Raw genomic sequence first — 14,245 nt, 5'->3', positions numbered from 1 at the left:
TGTGGACCTCCTTTCCCTCATCTAATGTCTTAGTAACTATCTCAAAGAAGTCCACCAGGTTTAGGAGGCATGATCTGCCCTTAACAAAGCCAAACTGGGTAGGGTCCAAGGTTTGGAGGTTCCCAATGTCTCTGTTAATGAGTTCCATGATGATGCATTCCATAGCCTTGCAGAACAGGCTAGTCAGGCTTATAGGGCGATAGTTCCCAGGGGACCGTTGTGGCACCACCTTTGTGGAGTGGGATAACTGTTGCTGTGCACCACTCTGTGGGTACATAGCCTGTAGAGAGACTGAGTTTGAACAGTGTGATTAGGTGAGAGTTTAGTTCATTTTGGAGGTCTTGTAAGACACAGCCGGTGACACCGTCCGGTCCCATTGAAGCTGTGTTTTTGGCTTTGGATAGGGCTGTTTTAACCTGTGTGTCAGTGATTGATAGGGCCCTACATTTTTCTGGTATGGTTATGGGCCCTTTAGGGGGTGAGAGGGGGGTGAAGTTTGCACTAAACCTGTCTGCCAGAATGTTGGCAATATCAGTCGGTTCAGTGTATTTTGTGCCATTCTGCACTAACTCAGAGCAGATCTGAGAGTTACCACTTAGGTTCTTGACATAGCTAAAGAATGCTTTGTGGTTATCTTTGGAGTAATTGGCAATTTTTCTTTCGAAACTAGCCTTGGATGTTTTAATGAGGGATTGTAGTTTCTTGCTGATACTGATCAGCGATGTCTTTCCTTCTTGGGATTTTTCTCTTTTCTGTACTAGTTTCCTCCTTCTGTTGTATAGCTTGTTTATGGCAGGGGTCCATCAGACTGGTTTCCTTTTCTTGGAGGAGTGAGTCTTGCTTTTACTTGGGATAGCACGATCCATGCTTTCCTGCAGATGCTCATAGAGTGCCTTTGTAAAGGTTTCAGCAGCTTGGACAGCATTGTCCTTTAGCATGGGGTCTGTGAACCTTTCCACCTCAGTCTTAAATAGCGTGAAGTTTGCTTTTGAAAAGTTTTTCATGGTGGTTTCATTGATTGGGGGTGGGGCGGAATGTGGATATCCAGAGTGATTAGTCTATGGTCTGATCTAACCAGCGAAGGGTTGACCTCCGGTGTGGAACATCAGTCGCCCATGTTGGTGATGACCAGGTCCAATATGTTGTTCCCGCTGGTGGGGGTGTTGATCAGTTGATCCAGGGCATTCACATTTATAAATTCTAGGAAGAGTTGGGCAAGGGAGTTAGTACTTCAGTAGTTCTCCCATTTTATGTTTGGGTAATTGAAATCACCCAGTATTAGGGTGTTTGGTAGGACTTTCATATTTCCCAGTGTCTCCAGAAATGCGGAATGGGGGTTCTGGGCCATGGTGGGTGATCTGTAGTAAGCTACAATTTGGATTGCAGTTTTGCCCATTGTTAGTTGCACATGGATGATCTCTGATGCATTGTGCTGTGCCACTAACCTGGAGGTGTGGGTATCCTTGATGAATATGGATACACTCCCACCTTTTGTGTTTCGGTTCTGGTTCTGTGGCCAAAAGGTATGGTATGAGTTATAGCCTAGTAGTGCTGGGGTGCTCTCAGGAGGCTTAAACCAGGTTTCGGTTACTGCACAGATGTCAATGTTCTCCATATTGAGGAGTGCCTCGAGTGCATGCATTTTGAGGTTTAGACTTCTGGCATTGAGTAGCATTACCCTCAGTTTTTGGTTACTTGTGCTATTTATGGTGGTGGGTTTGTCTTTGAGCCTTGCCTAAAAAAGGCACTATGGGGGCGGCAAGAGCCTTGGCCAGTATTCGAAAGGCTAAGGGTGACAGGTGCAAGCCATCTCTTGTGAAGCAACGTGGCTTGTCGAGCATGTCATCCCAGGCGGACAGATACTGTATCCCCTTTGAATGACACCAGAAACTTAGCCAATTGTTGAAATTGATCATTTTTTCTTTATACTGTGACATCATTCTTGGTGAGGGCAGGATGCTACTCAGTGTTAGGGTCATACCAGCCTGGGCTACATGATCAGAGAGCTTTTCCATGTCTCTTTTCATGTAGTCCAGGGAGGTACATCTCAGGCCATTCACACCAACATGGACAATGACAGAGTTGTATTTGTACTTGTTCTGGAGTGACTTGAGTGCTTGTGTTATGTGATGGATCCTGGCACCCGACAGGCAGCTAACTGTAACCTTCTCCTTGTCCAGCCTAGTTAGTGGGACATCAGTGTGCCTGACTATAGAGTCACCTATTACTAGTGTGTTGGATATGTTCTTTTGCATTAAGGGCTGTGATTGCGTGGCACACTGATTATGTGAAGTATGTGTTTCATGGCTGGTGATGGGGGTGGAGGTTGCTTGGATGTCTGCTTTGGAGGTCTCTGTTACTTTTGCAGATTTTTATTTAGAGCCTCCGAGTATGTTTTCATGTATTCATGTGTGTTATTTGCCGGTGTTGGTTTATTAGGTCTACGTGAGACTGGTGGTGTGCTGCAAGTATTATCGTTCTCCGCTTGACTGTCAGTTCCAGTCTTGGGTTGAGAGAGCTTTGCCTCCAGTTTGGCTGTATAATTGCATCTCTTGCATATGTTAGTGTTTGGTGGTAGGAGGAGAGGGTTGTCTGTGTACATGAGGCAGTTGCAACATTGCCTCAAAATGCCCAGATTCACCAGTTGGACTGGAGAGTACACCAGAAACTGCCCTTTGGACATGCCTGAATAGGTAGAGTAATCTGTTTTTCTGATTGGCTGGTGGGGACGAATAGAGAGCCTTGTCCTTCTGGACAGTATATGGGGGTCTAGTGCTAGGGTTAATTAGTGCTTGCTATGAGTTTTAAGCAAGTGCTTGACTGCAAAATGAATGGCTTGAGTGCTAAAGTTGAAGGTTTGTCTAGTTCCAAGGGAAAAATTGAAGAGTAGACTTCATGGAGCCAAGAATAGTTTAACTCTAACTAAACAGTACTGCCCGGTGCACAAAACCACACAAATGCGGTTTTTATAGCAGGGAAGTGAAAGATATAGAAATTAGCCCAAAATGGCCAATAAACTACTAACTTCTGGGCTGAAACCACTCCTCCAGGGACAGATAGGCTGCTCAAAGCTCCCCTCTCTCACAGAGAAACTTCCTTCTATCCAAGTAAGATATGGGCAACACAGAAAACTTGTAACACAGCCCTGGATTCAGCAATAACCTGAAAACTGGTCTATACTAGTTCAGAAAGGCCCTGGACAATCCACAACCATGGGATACTACTCTACTGCTTACATGGATTCAATATCTGTGTTACTTTGCTCTCCCTCAGCAGTGCACCATGATTAATATCCATGCCACTCTTCCGAGGGAGAACTGTGGCTATGTACACTGGTGCATTCCATGTAGGCTCTACATGGAGCCTACAGGGATTTTATTGAATCGTGGGGATGGACAAATATCACCAGTTTTGTCAGAAATATTACTGGAGGAACTTGCATAACTCTTTAGGGTAAAAGTAAAAGGACCACTTAAGCAATTATCTTTTAAAAGTAAGGTATAGATTGTATCAAGGAACATCTATATCGTTGTATCAAGGAACATTTATATCATCATAGCATCTTGGATGCCTACATTCCCACAGACTGCTCCTGATTTATAAGATGATTTAGACATCCTTATTATCTACCCCATGTCGCACCTAGTCTAAAACCAGCCCTGCTCAGATGTGTGTACATTGGGTCATTATAGCATCTATTGGTATAGACAATGTGGTTTTATTCATTTTACTTTTGTCACAAGCATTCTGTAGAGATACAAACAGAACATCACTATTACTTGTATAGGACCAATGTACTGTCTAGCAGAAAAGGGTTGGAATGCATTATTGCAGTCATTATTCTTTTTTGTTTACTTTCCAGACACCATATGTGAATACAAGTGACTATCTTGGGGTGAAAGGCAAGGTGGCATGTATTTCTGTGCCCATTTATTTCACTTTCATCCCAGCGTAACACCAGAGGAGTACACAGAGGATGGCTATTAGAGGTGAGAGAACATGAGAGGATATATGTCAGCTCAACTTTAATTATAGTACTGTGGCCATTTGTTCTTTCACTTCCATTCCAGTATCACAGCAAATGGCTATACATAAGGTGACTATCATTTCTGAGGAGAGTGGGGAGGCAGGCAGGCACTATTCCTAGACACAATATATGATGAAGCTCTGCAAATATTAATTGCATGCTCATTTCATTGGAACTAATATTTTGTCAATTTGAACATTAATCTGTGCACAAAAATTATTACTTCCTTGAAATAAAAAAATATGGCCAAACTTCTTTCCTTAGTCACGATTTGTTTTCAAGATGTAACAGGATCAAAAGTTTGTAACAAAGTCTCTAAAATGTACCTGTTAGCATCTAGAACCCCATGGCTCACCCTGATTTAATTCATTTACTTCCTACACAGTGATTATAGTGCATGTTTGGTTAGTTAGTGAGTGAGGAAAGTATGGAGGAAAAAGCAGAAGTGTAAGAAGCAAACACTTGAATAAGTAAGTAAAACAAAGGCATACAAATAAGAAAAAAGTAATCTTTCAGGATGGTGTGTGGAGTCCAGAATGAGAAAAACTAGGGTAGGGGACATTGAAGGTGGTGCACGGGGGTGGTGTTGGCAGTGTATGTGGATCCCTAGAGTACTTTGTCTAAGACTTAATTTCACCTTAGGCCAGCCCTGCTGATTATAATCTTCATGTTAGAATAATATAGTCAATAAAATGACAAGAAAGAGTGGGTGCCCAGCTGTGGATTGATTACAAGCAAATGGTCCTGACATGCCATAATATAACATCACCCAGTACAGTTAATCCCACATATTAAATTACTTCCTATAGTCCCCCTTGCTTTGAAGTCACAAACAGCCATTGCACTATTGCTGCTATTTCTTTTGAGAGTGTTCTTCTTTGTTCTGATAGTTTGTTATGTAGCTCTTGGTAGTATCAGAGTTTTATAGTTATTTAAACTTGTGTGTTTAATAACAGGGTATCTCTAATGTCAGCCAATAACGTTTCTTCGATATTTATTTATTTATTTATTTATTTCCAGTTTTATGACCGGGGAAGACCACTGGGCCAAGCAGAGCCCATTTTCAGTGGAGGCCCAGGGAGAAAAGCTCCAAAAGCAGTTAACAGAATATAACAGTAAAGTATGGAATACACAGTATACAAAAGCATAAATATGCAATTTAAAATACAAACACAATACAAAATCAGGGAGTATACATTTAAAAAACAGAAATTTTTAAATATAGATAAAGTCAAAAGTAATACAGATAATATAATTATAAGAACACGTCATAAAGTTTTTATACAAGTTTAGTGTTTGTTTTAACAATAGTGTTAGTAATCAGAGGTGATAGTAGATGAGATTAAAAGGAGGTTTGAAAAAGACAACATAGTAGTTTAGGTGGGAAGGGAGCAGGAACAATCCCAGTTTGAGGTAAGATAAGGATGGAGGAGAGATTTGAAATTAGAGTCGTTGTGAGTAAACTGCGGTGATGGGTTTTTCAGTCTGCCAGTTCAACAAAATGTCATATTTTGTTTACTGTAGTTTAGAAATAGAGAGACAGAGCATGTGTGTGTGTGTGTGTGTGTGTGTGTGTGTGTGTGTGTGTGTGTAATTTCTTGATGTCATTCCATTTGTGACAAGTATTTGAACATACATATGGAAGGGGGCATTATACTATATATTATAAGTGCCAAGTACAGTTTAAGATTACATCTCTAGTCCTGGACACAATACCTATAGATATAAGTGACAAAAAACAAAATGATGAGTGCTTTCGCAAAACTGCTGCTTCTTTAGATCTACCATACAAATCAGATACACAGAAAATATAGCATCATCTAATTAGTACTACCAGATAAACATAATCAGCATTTCAAACCTGGACCTCAGGGATGGTCTTAAAGGAACAATCTCATTCAAGCCTATTCTATTAGCTGCCAGCATAAAAATCCATTTCACTTCAAGACATTCAGTTTGAGTCCTAATATCACCCCCTCTATTCAAACTATAATTTCTCTCTAGCACAAGAATCTTAAACCTATGCATCTGACCTTCTTTTATAACATGCTTAGCTAGTACATTCCTACTGCTCCCTTACTAATAGCATAAACGTGCTCTTTAATATGATCTCTCAAACATCTATCCATTTTGTCAACATAGTAGGAGCAACATACATCACAAATAGCTAAGTATACTAGGTTACTTCTACCACAATCCGCATAAATATTGAACTTAAAAATGTTTCCACTAAGGTGGTACACAAAGGAATTATCCATATAAATATAATTGCAAACGTTACAGTCCTGACAGGGATATATGCCTTTTCATCTGACACCTGTCAGACTCAGATCTACCCTAACAAGAGGTTTATAACATAATATCCTTCTTAAGGATTATTCTTAAAAACAAAATGAGGTTCACTATTTGGAATTCCTGTATATATACAATCTGAAGTTAAAACTCTCCAGTGTTTCTTAATAATATTACAAATAGAACCAACATTACTACAATATGTAAGACATTTGGAGATTTTTAGAGTCACTCCTCTCACCAGCACAATTCACATCAATTGTACCAAAATAAGGCCTAGCTCTGTCATGCCTAAATGATATAACATCATTTTGAATCCATCATCATCCTTTTCTTTCAGCTGTTCCCATTAGCGGTCGCCACAGCAGATCACCTGTTTCCATTTCTTCCTGTCCTCTGAATCTTGCTTTGTCACACCAACCACCTGCATGTCCTCTCTCACCACATCCATAAACCTTATCTTAGGCCTTCCTCTTTTCCTGTTACCTGGTAGCTTCATCCTTAGCATCTTTTTCGCAATATGCTCAGCATCCCTCCTCAGCACATGTCCAAACCAACGTATTCTTGCCTCTCTGGCTTTGTCTCCATACCTTCCAACCTAGGCTACCCCTCTAATATACTTATTCCTAATCCTGTCCACCCTCGTCACACCCAGTGCAAATCTTAACATCTTTGACTCTGCCACATCCAGCTCAAACTCCTGCCTTTTTGTCAATGCCACTGTCTCCAACCCATATAACATAGCTGGTCTCACTACCCTCTTGTAGACCTTCCCTTTCACTCTTACAGGTACTCGTCTGTCACAAATCACTCCTAACACTCTCCCCACCCACTCCATCCTGCCTGTACTCTCTTCTTCACCTCTCTTCCACACTCACCGTTACTCTAAACTATTGACACCAAGTATTTAAACTCATCCACCTTTGCCACCTCTACTCCTTGCATCCTCACCATTCCTCTGTCCTCCCTCTCATTCACACACATATATTCTGTCTTAGTCCTGCTGAACTTCATTCCTCTTCTCTCATCTCTCCAGGGTCTCCTCCACCTGTTCCCTACTCTCAAAACAGATCACAATGTCATCTGCAAACATCATAGTCCACTGGGTCTCCTGTCTGACCTCATCTGTCTACCTGTCCATCACCATTGCAAATAAGAAAGGGCTCAGAGCTGATCCTTGATGTAACCCCACCTCCACCTTAAACGCATCCATCACTCCCACCGCAGACCTCACCGCTGTCACACTACCCTGGTACATATCCTGTACCACTCTTACATACATCTCTGACACTCCTGACTTCCTCATACAATACCACAACTCCTCTCTAGGCACCCTGTCATATGCTTTCTCTAAGTCTACAAAAACACAATGCAACTCCTTCTGACATTCTCTGTACTTCTCCATCAACACTCTCACAGCAAACATTGCATCTGTAGTGCTCTTTCCCGGCATGAAACCATACTGCTGATCACTAATCATCACGTCCCTTCTTAACCTAGCTTCCACTACTCTTTCCCATAACTTCATGCTGTGACTGATCAGTTTAATCCCTCTGTAGTCACTACAGCTCTGCACATCACCCTTATTCTTAAACATCGGTACCAAAACACTTTTTCTCCATTCCTTAGGCATCCTCTCACTTTCCAAGATTTCATTAAACAATCTGGTTAAAAACTCCATTGCCATTTCACCTAAACACCTCCATGCTTCCACAGGTATGTCATCTGGGTCAACAGCCTTTTGATTCTTCATTCTCTTCATAGCTATCCTTACTTCCTCCTTGCTAATCCATTGTACTTCATGATTCACTATCCCTACATCATCTAACCTTCTCTCCCTCTCATTTTCTTCATTCATCAACCCCTCAAAGTACTCTTTCCATCTCCTCAACACACTCTCCTCGCTTGTGAGTATGTTTCCCTCATTATCCTTTGTCACCTTTACCTGCTGCACATCTTTCCTAGCTTGTTCCCTCTGTCTAGCCAATCGGTACAGGTCCTTTTCTCCCTCCTTAGTGTCCAACCTTCCATACAACTCTTCATATGCCTTATCCTTAGCCTTCGCCACCTCTCTCTTTGCCATGCACCTCATCTCCTTATACTCCTGTCTACTTTCTTCATCTCTCTGACAATCCCTCTTCTTCTTTGCCATCCTCTTTGTCTGCATACTCTCCTGTACTTCCTCATTCCACCACCATGTCTCCTTGTCATCCTTCCTCTGTCCAGATGTGATACCAAGCACCTTTCTAGCCGTCTCCCTTTCTAGCTCTGCTGTAGTTACCCAGCTATTTGATAATTCTTCACTGCCACCCAGTGCCTGTCTTAACTCATCCCTGAACTCCACCTCACAATTACCTTTTTTCAATTTCCACCATTTGATCCATGGTGCTGCCCTCACACTCCTCCTCCTCTTCTTGATCACCAACGTCATCCTACAAACCACCACCCTATGCTACCTAACTACACTTTCTTCAGTCACCACTTTACTGTCTCCAATCTCCTTCAAACTGGCCCTCCTACATAAGATATAATCCACCTGTGTGCATCTTCCTCCACTCTTGTATGTCACCCTATGCTCCTCCCTTTTGTTAAAATACATATTCACCACAGCCATGTCCATCCTTTTCACAAAATCCATTACCATCTGATCTTCTGCATTCCTTTGTTTAACACCATACCTACCCATCACTTCCTCATCCCCTCTGTTCCCTTCACTAACATGCCCATTGAAATCTTCTCCAATCACCACTCTCTCACCCTTGGGTATAGTCATCACCACTTCATCCAGTTCACTCCAAAATTTTTCTTTCTCATCCATTGCACACCCAACTTGTGGAGCATATGCACTAACAACATTCATCATTACACCATCAATTTCCAGCTTCATAAACATCACTCTATCTGACACTCTTTTCACCTCCAAAACACTCTTAGCATACTGCCCCTTCAGAATAACTCTTATGCCATTTCTCCTCCCATGCACACCATGATAAAACAATTTGAATCCACCTCCGATACACCTAGCCTTACTCCCCTTCCATCTGGTCTCTTGCACACACCACAAACCAACCTCCCTTCTGTCCATCATATAAGCTAGCTCTCTCCCTATACCAGTAATACTGCCAACATTTAAAGTTCTGACCCTCACTACCGCAGTCCTAGCCTTCCTCCTCTCTTCCTGCCTTCGACCATGCCTTCCGCCTCTTCTCCTCCATACAGTGTCAGATTCCAAATACCCTCACTGTCGAAACTCATTAGCAAGAGTGTTGAATGAGGAATACATATCGCTATCTCTAGTGCACAGCCTTGCATGTCTAAAAAATTGTCCCCCCATAGCATTCATCTTTACCCTCTTTGTATGCATGCTCCGAGCATATAACTTGTTGTTAACCTTACAACATTACTGAACATTTGTTGTGGAAGCGCTCATTGTTTTTTACATTTGTTGCGAAAGAGCTCATCATTTTATTCTGAAGAAGCAACATTTGTTGCGAAAGCACTCATCATTCCTACATATTTTTATATTTATTTTTTTATTTTTTATTTTTATTAAAGAGTGTTGAACCCATCTGGCTGACTTTTGGTTTTTGTCATTGTGCTTGGTTTTATTAAGTCAGCAGCCAGCTTCAGTTCGATTATTATTTCTTTGTCTTGAACTTTAGATATAAACTTTATGATGAAAAAAGTCTTCCTTACAACAGTAGACACATGGTGAACAAAGGACAGTTCATTGTCCACATATGTTCCCAGATCCCTAACTGTGGGATAATTTTTCAGGAGTGTATTGTAGAGATGGTTCATGGAACCGAATTGCTGGGCTGCAGCCCCCCCCCCAAGCTTTCCCATAAAATAAAAGAGATTAATTAATCTTTTAATTTTACACACTAGAAGCAGTTTGAACTGCTTGCTAGTGTGAAAAGCCGAAGATGCAATGCAGAACTCAGAGCAGTACACGTGTGCTCGAGTTCTGATTGTAAAAAAAAAAAACTTTTTGTCACCAGACTTTTTTTTAAAACAGTCTGGATTGGGAAGTCTGCAGGCATCAATGAAGATGACAAGAAGTCATTGCAGTTTTAACTGCAGGAATTTGGAAGCTGACAGGACTGTGAGGGTCAGCAGACTCATCACATAATATGGGTACATGATGAGGCTACTGACTAGTATCATGTTCTCTTCCCACGCTTTAACTGTACTATATTTAAGTTATGAGAGAGTGAGAGATGCATGCTTTGTGGATATCTAAATCCATCATTGGGATCCAGATCAGAATATTTTTAGATTCTGAGAAGACTGAGGATCAAACTTTAAGGTGAGTGTGAGAAGCCAAGGAGGAAAGGAAGACTATTTTTAAATTACCCCCCCCCCCCCAAAAAAAAAAAAGTGCATTGATTAAGTTCTCATTTCTTTTTGTTTTTTTTTTGTTTTGTTTTTTTTCTGGCAGGGCCAACCAGATACTTTCTGCATTTTGTTTTCCTGGCAGGGTCAACCATATACTTTCTGTATTTATTTTTTTTCCTGACAGCGTTGACCAGATACTTTCTGTATTTATTTATTTTTTTTCCTGGCAGGGTTGACCAGATACTTTTTAAATGGTACAAAACAAAATTAGAACCACGCGATGAAGGCCAGAGTAATACAAAATAAGATACACTAATAAAAATAGCATCTATATTAGAGCATCGAAGTTTCAAAACTTCATATGTTCTAATATCGACCCCTATTCAGTGAAAGCTAAAAACATCGAACCTACAGAACAGCAATTTTTTTCTTAGGGAAAAACTTTGCTGTTCCAAAACACATACACACAACACAAGCACACCAAACATACAGTAATCCACACACATACACCTAAAATCTTACGCCTAACCCTACACTAAACTATACACACACCACTAACTATCCACTTACCTTACCCCAAACCTTAACCCTAAGGTCCGTCACTATTGCACACTCACCTCACCCGTGCCCTAACCCTAACTCACCTACCCCTGCCTAACCCTCATGTCCACACAATCGCACACTTACCTGACCGGCGCCCTAACCCTAACTCACCTAACCCACCCTAAACCTCACGTCCACACAATCGCACACATACCTAACCTGCGCCCTAACCCTAACTCACGTAACTTGACCTAACCCTCACATCCACACAATTACACACATACCTAACCCACACCCTAACTCTAACTAACCTAACCCACACTCAATTGCACATGTACCTGAACCCGACCCATAACTTTCCACCACAGTGCTGAAAATACCAAAGCAACAGAAAAGGACAACCAAGTTCTTTCCCTAGGAAAAAGTTTGGTTTTCTGTTGCTTCGATATTTTCAGCTTTCGCTGAATAGGGGTCAATATTTAAACATTCAAAGTTTTGAAACTTCGATGTTCTAATATAGACCCGAAAAATAAATGAAAACTCCAATCAACATGGCTGAAAGTAAACTTTAATAAAAATAAAAAATAAAGTGAATGGTAAGTGCTTGCAAAAGTAGTATCCACAGTAGTAGCTCATGGCATTCTGTGATATTATTCTGATCTCCACCCCATTCATTCAATGAAGTCAGCTCCAGCATGAAAAACCCGAACAAGTGATCACTACCTCATTCCATTACATGCTTGGCCAGGGTATGGCTATGATGGATACTACTTTTACAAGCACACCTTCTACCAGGATTTAATGGGACACTTTAATTGAAACCAATGTTGAAATCCCACCCCTATGTCATTGAACTACACTCCTGGTGGCTTGGCTCATAGTAAAGACTTGATTGGTTGATTCATTTATGAATGAATAGTTAGATGATTGTCTGATTTTTAGTGATGGAACATTTTTAGTGTTTTAAATGCTCTTCCTTTAGTGGTTTTCATATGGTCTAAGAAGCAGATTGAGTATCTGTGAAAGAGCTTATCTTTCATTTTATTTTGTTTTATTAACGTTTGCTTTAAGCCTCGTTGATCAAAGTTTTCATTTATTTTTCTTAGTGTACTTTTTAAATGGTACAGTAGAGTATAAATGATCTTTCTCACATCCTGGAAATGGAGGATGGCAGGGTCAACCTAAGAGTAGATGCCCATAGTGGATGAGCTCATAGATTAATTTGACAAAGCAAGGCTTTTGACTGGAATACTGTGGTTGTCACAGGTAAGATGCTCATGACACGTAGCAGCCACAGCTACACCAGTCGCTTCTGAAGAAAGTTGAATTCGGCTTCTGTATAGAACTCGAAAGGTACTACACGCAACGACTCCCAGGTGAGAAAAGAAACTAAAAATAAAATAAAACAGCCCATGTACAAAAAGGACTTCCATGCTATACACTGCATTGGTATTATTTACTAATGTACTTGCTTTAGTCTTTCCCTGGCAGTTGCAGTGACAGCTTTCACAACACCTGTCATAACCCTTTCCACAGGTGCAAGATGTTACAGGGCACAGTCAGGAGATCGCTGCAGCTGCCATAGAAGACTAAAGTAAGTAAAGTGGAAGTGCTTTTTGTACATGGGTCATTTTGTTTTATTTTTAGTTTTGTTTCTTACTTTAGAGTAGTTGTGCATAGCACCTTTTGGTTCTATACAGAAGATAAATGCGGTACGAACATTTTACCTGAGACTTAACCACAGTATTCCCTTTTGACAACCTAAGATTTGACCAAGGGAGGTTGACAGAATCCCCTCAATCCTGTAGCCAAAGATGTGACAGCAATCTCCACTCCTTAAGATCTTTTCCATAATATTGTCTTACCATTTGGACATCAAGGAGTTCCTAACACTTTTCAAACAAATTCTGTTCCTTCCATAAGCTTTTTGTTATAGCTACTACAGCTACTAATTAAATTAAATTAAGAAACAGCAGTATCACTCACTACTACTTAAATGAATGCCAGTACTCTACTTGTACCCATCTGCAGCTTCCAATCACGTCTACTAACAGCTTGTGATATGGTCAGCTACTCCATTTGTCCCATCCTAATTACAGCTTTGTGGAAACAGGTGATAAATCCCCAAAAGATAAAACAAAAACTATTGAAAACTAGCCTATTTCTTGTACTGAGCAGCAAGTTAAAGCATTTTAGGCCTAGCAGGCTACTGTAGAAAGTTCATTCCCAGATTTGCTGAAATAGTCTGTCCCCTGATACACCTTACAAAAGTTAAGGCACTCATAAAAATAAGATGGACTAAAGTAGCAGATGGGCATTTTAACCTGCTGAAACAAATTGTATTAAGATATCAGTTTTGTTTACCCCTGACATTAATAAGCCCTTTGATGTATACAATAATGCCCTTGAGGTTTACCCAATCGACTACTTAAACTATATTGGTAAAGACTGTAAACATCTTTGTTTTACAGTTAATTTCCTTTCTGAGTATATTCCTCATGAAAACTTTACAAGCAATTTTGAAACAAATTCATTTTTTTAGTTCCACTGTTTAATCAATTTATCTCTATAAGCATAGCCAGAAAATGATGTCATGGTAGGTATTAAACAATAACGTACATACATCTGTAATGTACTATGTATAATCAAAACTGTTTTGGCTCCTTATAGGATCTGCTTTTTATTTACACCATGGATTCACTACTACATTATCACCTTTCTTTTCAAAGTGAGATGTTGTCATCTTGACTTTGTAAGAAGTAGGGAACTACTTTTTATGTATTTAACATGGAAATGCAGTACTATATAAATTAAATTAGGTACTGGAGCATTGTGGAATCAATCTTTCATGATGTCATGGTAGGGATTTTCAGCTCTGAGAAAAATATTCATGGGCAGTCCTTGTCAACAAAATAAAATACAAACACAACACACTTTTTACATCAAAAACTGTACAGTTTAGCATTGTACAGTTTAAGGAGGTTATATCCAACTCTAACGTTTTGTTGCACACACTTGGTTTAGAACATGGCCAACACAGGAAGT

The sequence above is a fragment of the Protopterus annectens genome, chromosome 5.part0 (assembly GCF_019279795.1).
Source record: "Protopterus annectens isolate FY-2018-M chromosome 5.part0, PAN1.0, whole genome shotgun sequence".
NCBI classification, from domain to species: domain Eukaryota; kingdom Metazoa; phylum Chordata; order Ceratodontiformes; family Protopteridae; genus Protopterus; species Protopterus annectens.
The sequence above is the reverse complement of the archived record's forward strand: the minus strand, read 5'-3'. Positions refer to the sequence as shown.